The 12,814-nt window shown below is 37.9% G+C and overlaps 1 protein-coding gene across 25 annotated transcripts in view; it reads left to right on the top strand.

The window, feature by feature from the left end:
* Nucleotides 1-12,814, top strand: part of ELAVL2 (ELAV like RNA binding protein 2) — an 82,813-nt gene that overhangs the window by 39,120 nt on the left and 30,879 nt on the right. The gene's annotated exons all lie outside the window — the stretch shown is intronic.

Here is a 12,814-nt window from a genome sequence, read left to right as displayed (position 1 = left end):
GAGTACTATAATTGCTCTAAAATCTTCTGTGCTTTCTGATTCTTTAGAAGAAGTTTTTAGATAATGGCTTTAAACTGGAAGAGAGCAGATTGAGACTAGATATTAGAAATTCTTTACTGTGACGGTGGTGAGGCACTGGAACAGGTTGTTCAAAGAGGTTGTAAATATCCATTCCCTGGCTGCATTCAATACCAGGCTGGATGGGGCTGTGAGCAACCTGATCCAGAGGAAAGAGTCCCTGCCTATAGCAGGGAGTTGGAATTAGGTGATCTTAAAGGTCCCTTCCAGCCCAAACCATTCTGTGATATTGGAAAGCAGATAAAAATTCAAGCCTTATATAATTATTCAGCTCTATTATTAGAGCAGTGCCTAGTAGCTATTGCTGATTCAAAACTTTCTTTTTGAAAGATGTAGGGATTTAACTTTCTACCTAGGGAGAAGAGTGAACTAATTAATTTAGCTTCTGTGTTGCAGCATTTAAACCAATTTCTTTAGGGTATGCTCTTGAATTGACATGTGCAGTCTTAGAATATGCAAGTGTGAAGTGCGGAGTGACTCTGTCGATTAGTACTTTTTACCAACAGCTGGTGCTCAGAGTGCATGCATTTAGACCAGTTGTTTAATTTTGAAAGAACTACCAGATGGATGTCTGCACTTTAATAACCAAATGAAAGGATCATTGGCAATGTTCAGTTTGTCTCATTTCCATTTGTGAATTCCAAGCTCTGTCAAATTAAAAAACATTGATGTACAGTTTATGTTGACATTTCATTATTTTTGTTCAGAAATATTGACTTTGGCACTCTATTTCTTGGCTTTTTTTGTCTTGGGCCCTGTAGAATAATATAATGTAATAATACAATTCTATTAAAACATTAAAAGGCAAAAAAAACTCCTCAAAAAAATAACAGCAAGAAAAAAACCCATGAAATGTGGGGTGTGAATACTCCCTAGTGTTTAGTTTACCCACACACTTGTATCTGCCAAGGATGAGTGGAGTGGCTAAGCTGACGTTCTCCTGTATCTTGTCTAGTGTGCTGTTCAGACAGTACTGAGGTCTGGCTGTAGTGACAGGGCTTTGGATATCACAAAATACTTTAATCTCCAGTCCTCATTCTGCTAATGTGCAGTGAGGAAAATATTGGTATGACACTTACATTACTTCTAAATAACACCTATTGCTTTTTGAGAATACTTTTTGTAATTATTTGTTACACATTGAAGATAACACTTGTAACAGGGTCCAAAAAGTTCTAGTTGTGCATGGTGTGAGAATGAGTTGTGAATATAAAGGTGTGTTCTTGGCTTTGGTTACTCATGAATGTAGGTAATGCCTACTGTTGTTAACCATAAATGGTTTTGTTGATGAGATGCACTTTGTCATAAGATAGGTTCTCAGCCCTCACTTTCTAGAATAAGTGTTCTTGGACTAGGGATGTGTTGTATTTTGAAGATGGCAAAATTGGGATTATGTTGAAGTCATATTTTTTTTCTGCTGACTACATTACACATAGTTGATATATATATATATGTAAATTTGGAAGCAAATTTCCCACAAAAGAAGGCAGTCCTTCCTGAAGAACCTGGCTTTTAAAACTGCCAGAATGGATCCATGTTGGTGAATTCACTAGGCTTTGTACTCATGGTGATTCTTTTCAGTTGGCATTTGACAACTGAGCCTTCTTAAGGCAGGCACTATTCAGTGGCACAAAATGGATCAAGCTGAGAGGCTATTCAGAGCACTGCACTTTTCTTGCTAGATAGTCTAGCTAGATTTTGTGCGTTTGAATTAGGGTAGTTTTTCTACCCTTTGGATCTTAATGATCAGCACTAATACGTAGCAGATGACTTGCTCTTAAGACAGTGTAGCGTAATTATTGAATTGGAGATTCATGCTCTAACATTATGGGTTAAGCTACAGAAATTACTTTCAGTCCTACTTATTTGACTTTGCTACCAAATCATGTGCCAGTCTCTTCACTATGGTGATCACCAGAAGTCCTTGGAATGTCAAAGAAACCAGAGCTGATGACATACCTTTCTGTCTTCAGCTGAAGGCTGATTGGTGCAAAAACCAAACTAATCTTCTCTATAGGTATTGACTTCAGTTCCTCCAAACAAAAAGCTACTTTTCTTAGCTGTTTTCTGACTTTTCCTTCTGAAAGTAGAAGGAGATAAGTGAGTGGTACTTCACCTTTTTGTAGGATGGCCTTTCAAGCTGTTTATCCATCTTGCAGTTGGGAGTTCACATTTAGCATTCTTCATTAAAGTTGCTTGGGGATTAGTGCTTGTCCCAATTGTGAAGCTGCTGCAGGCTAACAGAAATGAGCCTTTGGATCTTACTGGTGGATATGCAAATAATCCTTTCTTAAGTGATGGTTTTGATGCTTTCTGTGCTAGAAGCTCACAGTGTTGCTACTTAGTGTCAGATGACTCCTTGCCTGGGAATAGAACAGGAAAACTTAGTGGCAGGCCTTGTTTGAAAGCCTGATGCCTTCTGCATAGTGCAAAGTGGTGTGAAAGATCTTTAAATGTAATCTGCAGCTGGGGGCTAAATGAACTGATGACAGTCTTGTTTGGATCTGTTTGGAGAAAGAGATCATATTTGCCTTTATCTGAGGGCATCTCCTGTACTTTGAAGCATGTATTTAGCTGTGAGCTAAAGTGTGATATTAGTCTTGTTCCAAAAGTTGTTTGTTACAGATGAGAAACTGTATTTCTAATTTGCATCGGAGGCAGTGCTTCTGATTTAAGCAGTGTATTAAGATAATCCTGTGATAGTGGGTGCTTGGTTGAGAACACTGCTTTGAGATCTGTTCTCATTCATCTTCAGCTTTTTTACAGTATGCTTAGAGAGAATTTTCCATCTGTTTCTTCAATTCAGATCAGATTATTAGGAAGTCTTCTCATGGATTTCAGAATTACTCTATTTTTGTATTTAAACAGTTGATCATAAATGAGCTGTCACGTGCTAAATACTTGGTGAATACTTTAAGTTGATGAGAAGTTTGTGAGTACAGAAATCTAAATACATTTTCATACAAACTGAACAGCAAGTGAGAATTGATAAAGGAGCAAAACACTGATCTGCCTTCTGCTGTCTAATGCAGGTTGGTCCACATTGATATTGGATGCATACTCTGCTTGGGAAGTGAAACTTGATGCATTGCATGTTGGAACTGAGATCTGTTTGCCAAGCCAATAAGACAACTCCAGTATAGGAATACTAAGAAATTTTGTGCTGGATAAATGAATAAGCAATACAAACACAGCTATTACAGCTTTCCACAGCAATGAATTGTTAACTAACAAGAAAACAAGAAATGCTGATCTCTCTCTATGCATTGGCAGATAATATCGGTGTCTCAAACATACCTCCCTGCTGTGATCTGCTAGTATCTTTTAATACAACAGTTAACTATGAAGTTTGTATTCCATTTTTATCTAGAGCTTTTGCTTGTGAAGGAGAAAACTGGCATGCAGAAGTTTGCTATTGATCATATTCAAGCATGCACAACTTGGTATGCTGGGTCACCATTCTTTACTGCTGTGAAATATTGGTGTTGTCATATTAGCTAAGCATGTTCTGAACAAGAGTTAAGCCACCTGGCAACTGATCTACTTACCTGTTTTTCTGAAAGTAAGGAAATTAAAATGTGATATTACCAAAGATTATGAAGCCTCCATGTAGGGACTACCATTAAGAAGACACTATTTGACAAATGAGACATCAGTGTCACTTAGCTTGCTGATGAAAGAATCTGTCTGGAATGAGTTATTGTGCCCACATATTTAGGGATCATTGTTGACTCACAGATCCCTTTGGCTAATGTGGATGTTCGTAAGTTATTCCAAAAATACCACCTCCCATTTATTTCCATGGGAACTACAGCAGATGAGCACAATAATGCTGTTTGATAGAGCAAATTCTCAGGTACCAGACATTATTTTTCAGAGTAGTCACTACCATTAGCTATGCATTTTCACCAGTAATGAGCAGCAGCCTGCATGCCATGCTTTTAAAGGAATCTGCAACACTGGAGGTGACCCATTGTTCCAACTGCTAAGGCACAGTACTCACCTTCTCACTGTGCTCACATCCACTGGTTGGTCTCCGTAAGTGTTCAGCAAGCCTCAACAAATGACAGTGGGTACCATTTGTTCCACATGAAGGAATTCAGTCCAATACCTTTACTTTATCCACTCTTCCATTTCAGATGCTGTTGTCAGACTGCCCCTCATCTGTCAACTGTTGCACAGCAATAAAACATAACAGGCTGTGAGTGGGAAGGTTCAAGCTTTAGTGCCATACCACTAGCATGCACCACTGATGTGCCAACATCATAAAATAGGGGACACTGTTTTCACAGTAGCTGTTGTATATACATACTTAATGTAAAACTACCACGTTGTTTGCAGTTGTACAGAGACCATGGTCTCAACAAAGCAATATGACCAAATGCTTATAGCCTGTTTATAGTAGCTGTTTAGTTTTAAGTTCTTCTCATTTTGAAGTGCAGCATGTAACTTTTTACTTGATTGCACGTATGTAACATTAAATGATTAAAAAAAGCTAAAAGTGCTATAAAAGTTAAGAGTATCTGCTCCCACAAGACAGGTAAATTCAGCAGCTGCTGAGGAAATGCAAGGTAAAGTTGTAGCTGCTGCTTAAAATAAACACTGAAGTTTAGTTTGCTATACTACCCTTCCTTTTCTGAAACTTGAATGTAAAATCACTGCAAATGTGGTATTCTTACAAAAATGGCATTCAGTTTTAATGTCCTCTGTCTTCGCTGCAGTGTATGTTTGGTTGTGTGGAAGATAAATTTTTAGGTTTTGCTTCAGGGTAGAATATCTGATTTCAGACCTTTACTTTTTAGTCTTTTGCCAAAGAGTAGTAACCTACAATAAAAATTCTGGAACTCAGTCTCAGTCATACGAGTGATTGAAATCTATGTCATAAATCAGGGAGAATTTCTGAGTTTTCTTGTCTCCAAAGCATGTGTAGTGTTCTTATTGTAATAATCACGGGCTTATAAAATTCACATGCTTTTCTCTAAAGAAATCTTATTGTTGACAAGTCTGTTTTTCTCACCCTCTTCTGAAATATCATGTTTAAGCTACTAATAATGTGTGTATACTGACCTTACATTTGTGGTGTAATATACCAGCCTGTATTGCCTAGAAGCTGAGGTAGGATGCATCTAGTCTAGAGCAGTAACTCACAGCTGTTGACTTGGTTGACTTGCACTGTTGAAATTATGCCTCATTAATTGACTGTTCCATTTGCTAGAAGGAGCCAGGTGTTCCCCTCCTTAAGTTTTCCTGTATCACTTTCTGCTGACAAGCTTCCTGCTTTCTATAAGATGATGACAAACAGTTTTTGCAGATTATTGTTGACCATTATTATTCAATCCATTTGCACTGTTATCAAGTTCACAAAAGCCTGATCTTCCAAAACCTCTTTCTCACTTGCCTCATGTCCAGTAGTTTCATGGTGAGGTTTCTTCATGCAGGATCACGTGGGTCAGTGCTGAACATATTTCTCTCCAGACTCTCTGCAGACTCTGATTTCATAGATATTTGGAAGTGTTGTCTCATTGCCATTTGGTTATAGATAGTACAGATAAAAAAATGCAGCACTTAGCTCAGCAGATGCCTAGAACTATAGTTTGGAGAAATTAAATATATCTAGAAAACATCAGTATGATTGCAGTTAATGTTTGTATGGAAACAGTTCCTAATACTAAAATCTTGTGCATTTTTTTAGTATTTTTTTGTTGAAGAGCTATGGTAATAAATTTGAAGGGTTCTGGGCTGATCACAACTGAAAATGGAAAATGTAAAAGGAATTGGACATGTTACGATCAAAGTTGCAAATTGTACGTGTCACCATCACAAGTTGAGCTTTCGCATTTGGTGTTATCTGCAGTAGTATTTCTTATCACATTGTTTGTAATTCACTCTACTTATGTATACAGTCACTGGGATGTTATGAGAAATTTAAGTCCACATCTGCTTGTACAACCAGAGAGCACTGAACAGTGTCTAAGAGGAGACATGTTGTCATGGTGCTGCATTGTAACGTGCCCAAACAAGTGTTAGATTTTGTGAGACGAAGGATTTTCTCTAAGGTGAGCCCACTTTCATTAGAGGATGAAACATGGATGAAACATTGATCTCCTAATGTGTGTTAAGTCGTGTGGTTGCTTGACTGGTACTGCAGTCCTTTCGTAATAAATACAAAGATCTTGTGTCTTCCATATGAGCAGTAGAAAGTGCTTTGTCTGACTGGCTGCTTGGCTCTAGTTGCTAGAACCTGTGAAACCTGCTAACCTCTATCTTTTATTTTGTATTGCATCTGTGCAAAAACTGTAGTTCATACAGGTTTCTGGGAAATTATGGAGCTGTTCTATTGCAAACCTTTCTGATCAGTGCTACTGCAGAACTCTAGTTTCCCCACACACCAACTCTTTGTTTCAAGGTAATCTCTTGGTTCACTTGAACCTGGTCTGGTAATTTGAGTCGTGTCACCATTTTGAAGTGTTAGCTTACTTTCCAGCCATAAATCTTTCTCTTACTTTAATGCTTGACTAATTCTAGGACCTATAAACTAACATTATGGGGGAATGGGAAAAAAATAGTCATAGTTATTAAATTTAGTCTAAGACTCTACAAATGTTGCCTTCTTGAAGCACATGTGAAGATGAGATAGGAGACAAACTAAGCAAGTTCTTTTCTCTTGTCTTTGTCTCAGAGGGAGGTAAGAGAAGAATAATACTATGGTGTTCTTATGGAATGGCTTAGTCTGGAAAGTGGCTGCTTAGTTCATTCACAGGATAGGAAATCTCAGATGTCCCTGTCACAAAAATAAAAATCTTCCTGGGAAAAAAACTGAGAATAGTAAGACTGAATAGCTGAAATTCCTGGTATTTGCTTTATGGTGCTAGTACCTCATACAGGGAGCATCGCAAGAACAGATGGCTACTACTTCGCCACTTTCCAATTGTTTTTCTATTTGCTGATTTTCTATACTCCCCACTTTTTGCCTTCTCAGCCTTCACTCCCAGTGTGTATGGTGTTGAGAGTCCTATGGCAGTCTAACCTGCTACGTATTTCTGTAGGGTTTTAAGTGTGCTCAAGGTGGGTGACTAGTTTGGCAGGTAGAGAAGCCAGATGAACACTGCTGCAGTTTTGTGGTGTGCTGACTTGGTGGCAGTGGTTCTTGGTAGTTGCTGACAGCCTGACAATAACTGACTGGAGCAGGGATATGGACAGGAGATATTGCATGACAGAATATTTTTGCAAGCAGGATGCCTAGAACAGGCAATGACTAAAGCAGGAATGGAAAACAAATGGGATTGCAGACCAATTTATATATGACTTACTTTCTTTCTGAAGTTTGTTTTTCTTCTTAGTTTCTTACATAACTGTGAAGCACTGGATTTTTCTCCTTTCTTTGTTTTTACAAGGGTGGATGAGAAAGGAGAACTGTTCCTAGTATTAGCTTTTAAATTTTAATGTAAGTTTGTATTTTAAGCTCTACTCCTATTAGACTGTGGACTCTGAGGCCTGGGGACCCAGTGTGTAGGAAGAGAAGGACAGTAGTCGTCATTTTAAACTTTGCTGTTACATGTTCTTCCCACAAGCACAGAAAAATTGGTCTACTTAGCTGGTGGTTGAAGTACTGTCCTATTGTTTGGAGTGCGGGAATAATCCTGTAGAAGCTTTCAGACAAGCCTTATGAGCAGTACTAATGGATACTTGTTTTAAGCCTCTCAGTGTAGTGTACTATGAGTGCGTTTACTCTTATTCTGCATACTTGTTGTTCGATGTTAACTGGAAAGAACTTAACGGCATTAACTGTGCTTTTCCATTATGAGCCACGTGATTTATTGTGTAGCATGCACTCCTGAAAGTAACTCATACTTGCAGATGAAGTAACTTGTTTTACTTAAATTACTCAGTAGCATTTGATTCTTCATGCTTTGACTTCACTTCTTTGCAGGATTGGCACTGTTATTGATGTTAAAAGTGAAGTTATAAAAATTCTTGAAACTAAGGTAACAAAAATGTTTAATTTTACCTGCGTAGCATTTTCCAGGGGTTCAGTAAATTTCCCTGCTTGGTCAGCTCTTAGTACTGACGTTATCGAAACAAAGTATTTTGTAGGGGGTTAGATGGTTAGTGTTAACTCATACGTCAACCCATTAGGATTGACCTCAGTATACAGCGTAGGAACTTAATGCTTAACACTTATTCTTCTTTTAATGCTCAATACAGCTGAGTATATATAGTGAATCATGATCTCACCTTCATAAAATTGTTCCATTCAGCAATCGGTTTTTACGATTGAGATAAATGCAATACGTGCTTCCTTTATGCTTCCCTGTGAGCAAATCTGAACTCATTCTTGTCAGAGATTGCGATAACGTACAATAAACCCATGAAAGTATGGGATCTTGGAAATTGTGTCCCTTTATAGTGACGTGAGACATTCTTGTGTGCTTCTGGCAGGTGCAGGGCTCTGCTTTCCCCCCTAGCTGCATGCCGGCTACCTGTTACATGTCTTACCGCTGGTTGTTCACTCTTTCTTAGCTGCTTGTAGATAATGCTATTTTCTACTGATTCTAGACAAACTTGAAATAAATGTTAATCCCTGTGCAAACTTGTGTCTATTAAGAGACATTGAATAGTTTGAAGTTTTTGTAGGCCAGCACTGCTTTCCAGAGTAGCTGTGCTGTGAGATTAGTGCCAAGTATTTATAGCAGTTGTGATGTTTTTCAGTGAACTCTAGCTCAAATTGGGCACCAGTGTTAATGTCATGCTCACCCTGAATATCTTTGTCTGAAAGGATATAATGTGGATTATATGGTCCTAGTATCAGTCAAGAGAGTATTTGTCTGTTATCAACATGATGCAGCCAGAGATTTTGCAGATTCATGGTTGTTCCATTACGTACTGAAGTAGCCAGCATACAGTGTTAATACAAGCAGAATAACAGAGTGACACTGTCTTTTGAAAAGGCAATTAATTTAATAAACTACCTGGTACATTTTCACCTTAACATAATAAGGAGCTTCTACTTGTCCCTACTTGAAACTGTTCTGGGTCAAGATTTCCTATTTGAACATAATGTATCTGCTTGTAAACCTCAATTACTGTCCATTCTGACTTACTGTGCTTATTTGATAAGGTTTCTTCCTACCTGTGACTTTCTCTGCCTGCTGTGGTGGAAGGACCAAAGCTGCACTTCTGTGTTTGAGTATGACGACAACAAACAACAAAGTTTCCAGGAATAGTGGCTTGTGTTGAATAGTAGCCTTCTTCACATATGGAAAAACTGTGCAAGATGTAAGGCTGAGAGGATAAAAGTTGAACCTGGCTAGAGTGAAACTTCTGCATCTGTTCCTGAAAAAAGTCTGTTAACTTAAAGCTCTGGTGGTAGCTGTCTAATTAGGCATAGTTGTCTTACTGTATGGCAGAATAAACGGTCAAGTGTGTTGATCAGTATTTGATAATCAGTAATTCGTTCTGACTTCTTTTTTGATTCAGACCAATAGCTGAGGGTCCAGATGTATGAGAAAGAGGTGGCATAGTATCAGAAACAGAAATCTAATAATGATCACAGGTTACAAGTGTTTTCTTGATAGCTGCGTAGCTTGCCAGCTCACTGGTAAGAGCTGTGAGTGTTCAGTAAATACAATTTATCTACAAGTACAAATTCCTTTTAAATTTGGAATTGCTCAGTGGCTCCTGTAGTTTTTCTCATTTTGCAGAAGCTGGTTATAAAACACAGTTCAGACTTTAATACTAACTTGAAAGGGCAGTGAAACTTGAACAGTGATTGCTATTGAAGGGAAATGGTGAGAGGACAGTAGTGCTGCTATTCTGTTAGTTATTCTCAGTAGAGAAGTACAATTTTAGGTACAGTAGTATGGCTGAGTGACTTGCATCATCATCAGTGTGTGCTCCCTAGCCTTATTCAATGTCATGATAACGTTGGTGATCTCAGTGGCTTAAACTGCTCCTTTGACAGTGCTGATGCAATAACTTCTGAAGTGGAGCTGCTAGGTAGCAGCTGGGTGATGCTGTTGTTGAGGCACACAGTACTGTGGCCTTGCAACTCAGACAGATTAGCCTAGTGTATTGTGGAGCATTCTGATGACTTCAACTGCAAATCAGGACAACTCAATTGGACCATTTCATGCTCCTGAATCTGAAACTTTTCATCAAACTTACGTTCATGAAGTTGGATTTGTAGCTGTATGTACTGCTCACTAATCTTTCACATGGCCCCTTTGGCTTGCCTTCAGAATGTTGTTGGCTGTGACTAATGACAGTTTTTAGGTTGATCTTCACATGGTATTTGCATGAACAACCGCACTACTTGTGCTTTGGCATGCCAGTCAGGTAATGCAGCATTTCCACTGCATTGAACTTCTGGAAGATGTCTTAAATGGTGCAGGTCCAAAGAAACGAGAACCTTTGTATATAGACTTTTAATGTTGTTCTTGGTGTTTCTTCTAATAGTGTTCTTACACCAGTGTTTACAGCTTCAGGCTTTTTTCTGTCTTTCATGTCCAATGTTAAGTTGCTGTGAGCTTGATACTGTTTAAAAGGATAGGATATTGGCTTGTTTTAACAGTAGTTCAGGGAAACTTGACTGCTTAGCTTTGTACACAAGAAAAAAAACATGGATTTAAGCTAAGTTATTCTTAGTTAAGAATCTTTGGCATAAAGTGAACATTTGTAAGCTTTGGCATAAAAATGATATTCACCAGAAAATAAGCAGTCCTGGTAGCAGGCAGATAATTTGATGTCTTGAAGGAGAGAAGCGCAGAAGGTGTAGCTTACATTGCTGCAGTTCAGTTATTTAAAAAAAAAAAGCACTCAGTCAGAGTTCTTAAGTATTTTTTGTTGAAAACTTCAGCTCCTAGGCTTTACTTAGCTTCAGTAGCATGTTCTAACATGTCAAATACTGATGCAAATAATAAATGTAATTTTACTCAGTATTTTCTGTGATATTTATGTTCTTAGTGGTTAAGTTCCTGTACTACAATACTGCACAATAGAACCTCTTAGCCTAAGTCAAAACAGTCTTGAGATTTCTGGGAAGTCATCCTATTGTAATCCTAGTTTTTTTTTATAGCCTGCCTTATCTTGATTTTTTTTTCTGTTCTGTATGGAAAGTAGATGCATGAAGGTATTTGCTATTACTTGAATTTCTTAAGTTTCTAGAGTATGACTGTGTTCTCTAAACTTTTGTATTAGAATATGAAGTTTTTCAAGCTTAGTGGATTTTCCAGATGAATTATTAATCAAGTGTAAGTATTGTACTTCTTTTTTATTTAAAAAGAATTACTTGTTATCTTCATCTGAAATTGAATTATAGTTTTAGTTCTTAAATTCTAACAGCTATTAAAGTTAACTTGTGGAGATACTTATATATTACTTGTTAAGTGAAATGGAGGAGAGGTGGAACTCTTAAAATTGACTCTATTTTCACCTTAAACCAGTATATTTCATAGGACTCAAGTTACACCTTATAAGAAGACAAGTCCAAACTGAAAAGGCTTTGGGAGTTCAGGTGCTTGCAGTATTTGTTATTGAACACTTTAAACTTAGATTTTTTTGATGGAAAAAGATTACCTGAAATTTTCAGTTACCTATTTTTCTTGGTCCGTAGACCATACTGATAAATATTTAGAACTTAGCAGGATGAGTGTGGACGCTCTGGCAGTGTCATGGAGGGGCTGGAAGAGGTGGCTTGTTCAGTACTTACGTTTGCTGCTTGGTAGCTCTGAACGCAGCCAAGGGCTCCCTCGTGTGGTGGGTGTGCCACGATTCAGAGGCATCTTTCTGCATTTTTGTTAGGACTCTTTTTCTCCTGAGAGCGGAGAGAGCATGACGAAGTAACACCTTATAATTCACCAGGATGTTTAGTCAGTCATGAAGTCTAACCACCGAGCTAATCATCTGCTCTCCAACCACAGTCATGCAGTATACATCCTTTTATATGAATGTTAAAATGGTGCTAACTACTGAAAATGCAGCACTTGAATTCACTTTGTATCTGTGACCTCTTCTGTATCATACAGCTATAACTGCATTTTACAAGTAGCTTAAAAATGGTTCACTTAGCATCTATTAAAGCTCAGCCTTGTCAGTGTTTCAAGCTTTTCTCTTAAGATATCACAGATTATAAATGACACTTGAGCACTTTCAGGCAAATATGTTAACAGGACTACATAGTTCAGATGGCTGAGCTCTCTCTTACTGCACATCCAGTCCAGAAGCATTGAGTAAAGAGCTGTTGAAGAAGGCTGCTTTTGGCACTTGTCTGAAATAGTATTTCTTATTTGTTCTGAGCTGCCTACAGGATTCAGAAGTATGTTCTTCCTGGAACTAAATAGTAGCTCTTGGGCTGAAACTGAAGAGAAACAGTTTTTCTATTGTCTTAAACTTGCATAATAAAATACTGTCATCTTTTGCCCACTGCAGGAGGAAGGAGCTATGCAGACACTGATCTCCATAGTAAGGTTTTCTTTTGTTGCATTTGCTTGTGTCGATTTTCTAAGTACAGTAGTTGTTTTAGTTTTAAAAAAAATTCTTTTTCTAGAAGGTTGACTGATCTAGGGGCTCTTCTGCCTTCTGTGCTTCTGTGGAAACACAGCAAGAAGAAATGTAGCTGTTATGTGGCAGTTCGGGTGAAGTTTTAGAAGAAAATGCAATAACTGCTGCTGTTTCCAAAAAAAAAAAAATAAATAAATAAAAATTTGTACTTATTGTCAGCAGTCCAGTTCCTAGGAGA

The sequence above is a fragment of the Phasianus colchicus genome, chromosome Z, assembly GCF_987193195.1.
Source record: "Phasianus colchicus chromosome Z, bPhaCol1.hap1.1, whole genome shotgun sequence".
Lineage (NCBI taxonomy): Eukaryota > Metazoa > Chordata > Aves > Galliformes > Phasianidae > Phasianus > Phasianus colchicus.
This window is presented reverse-complemented; position numbering and strand designations above follow the sequence as displayed.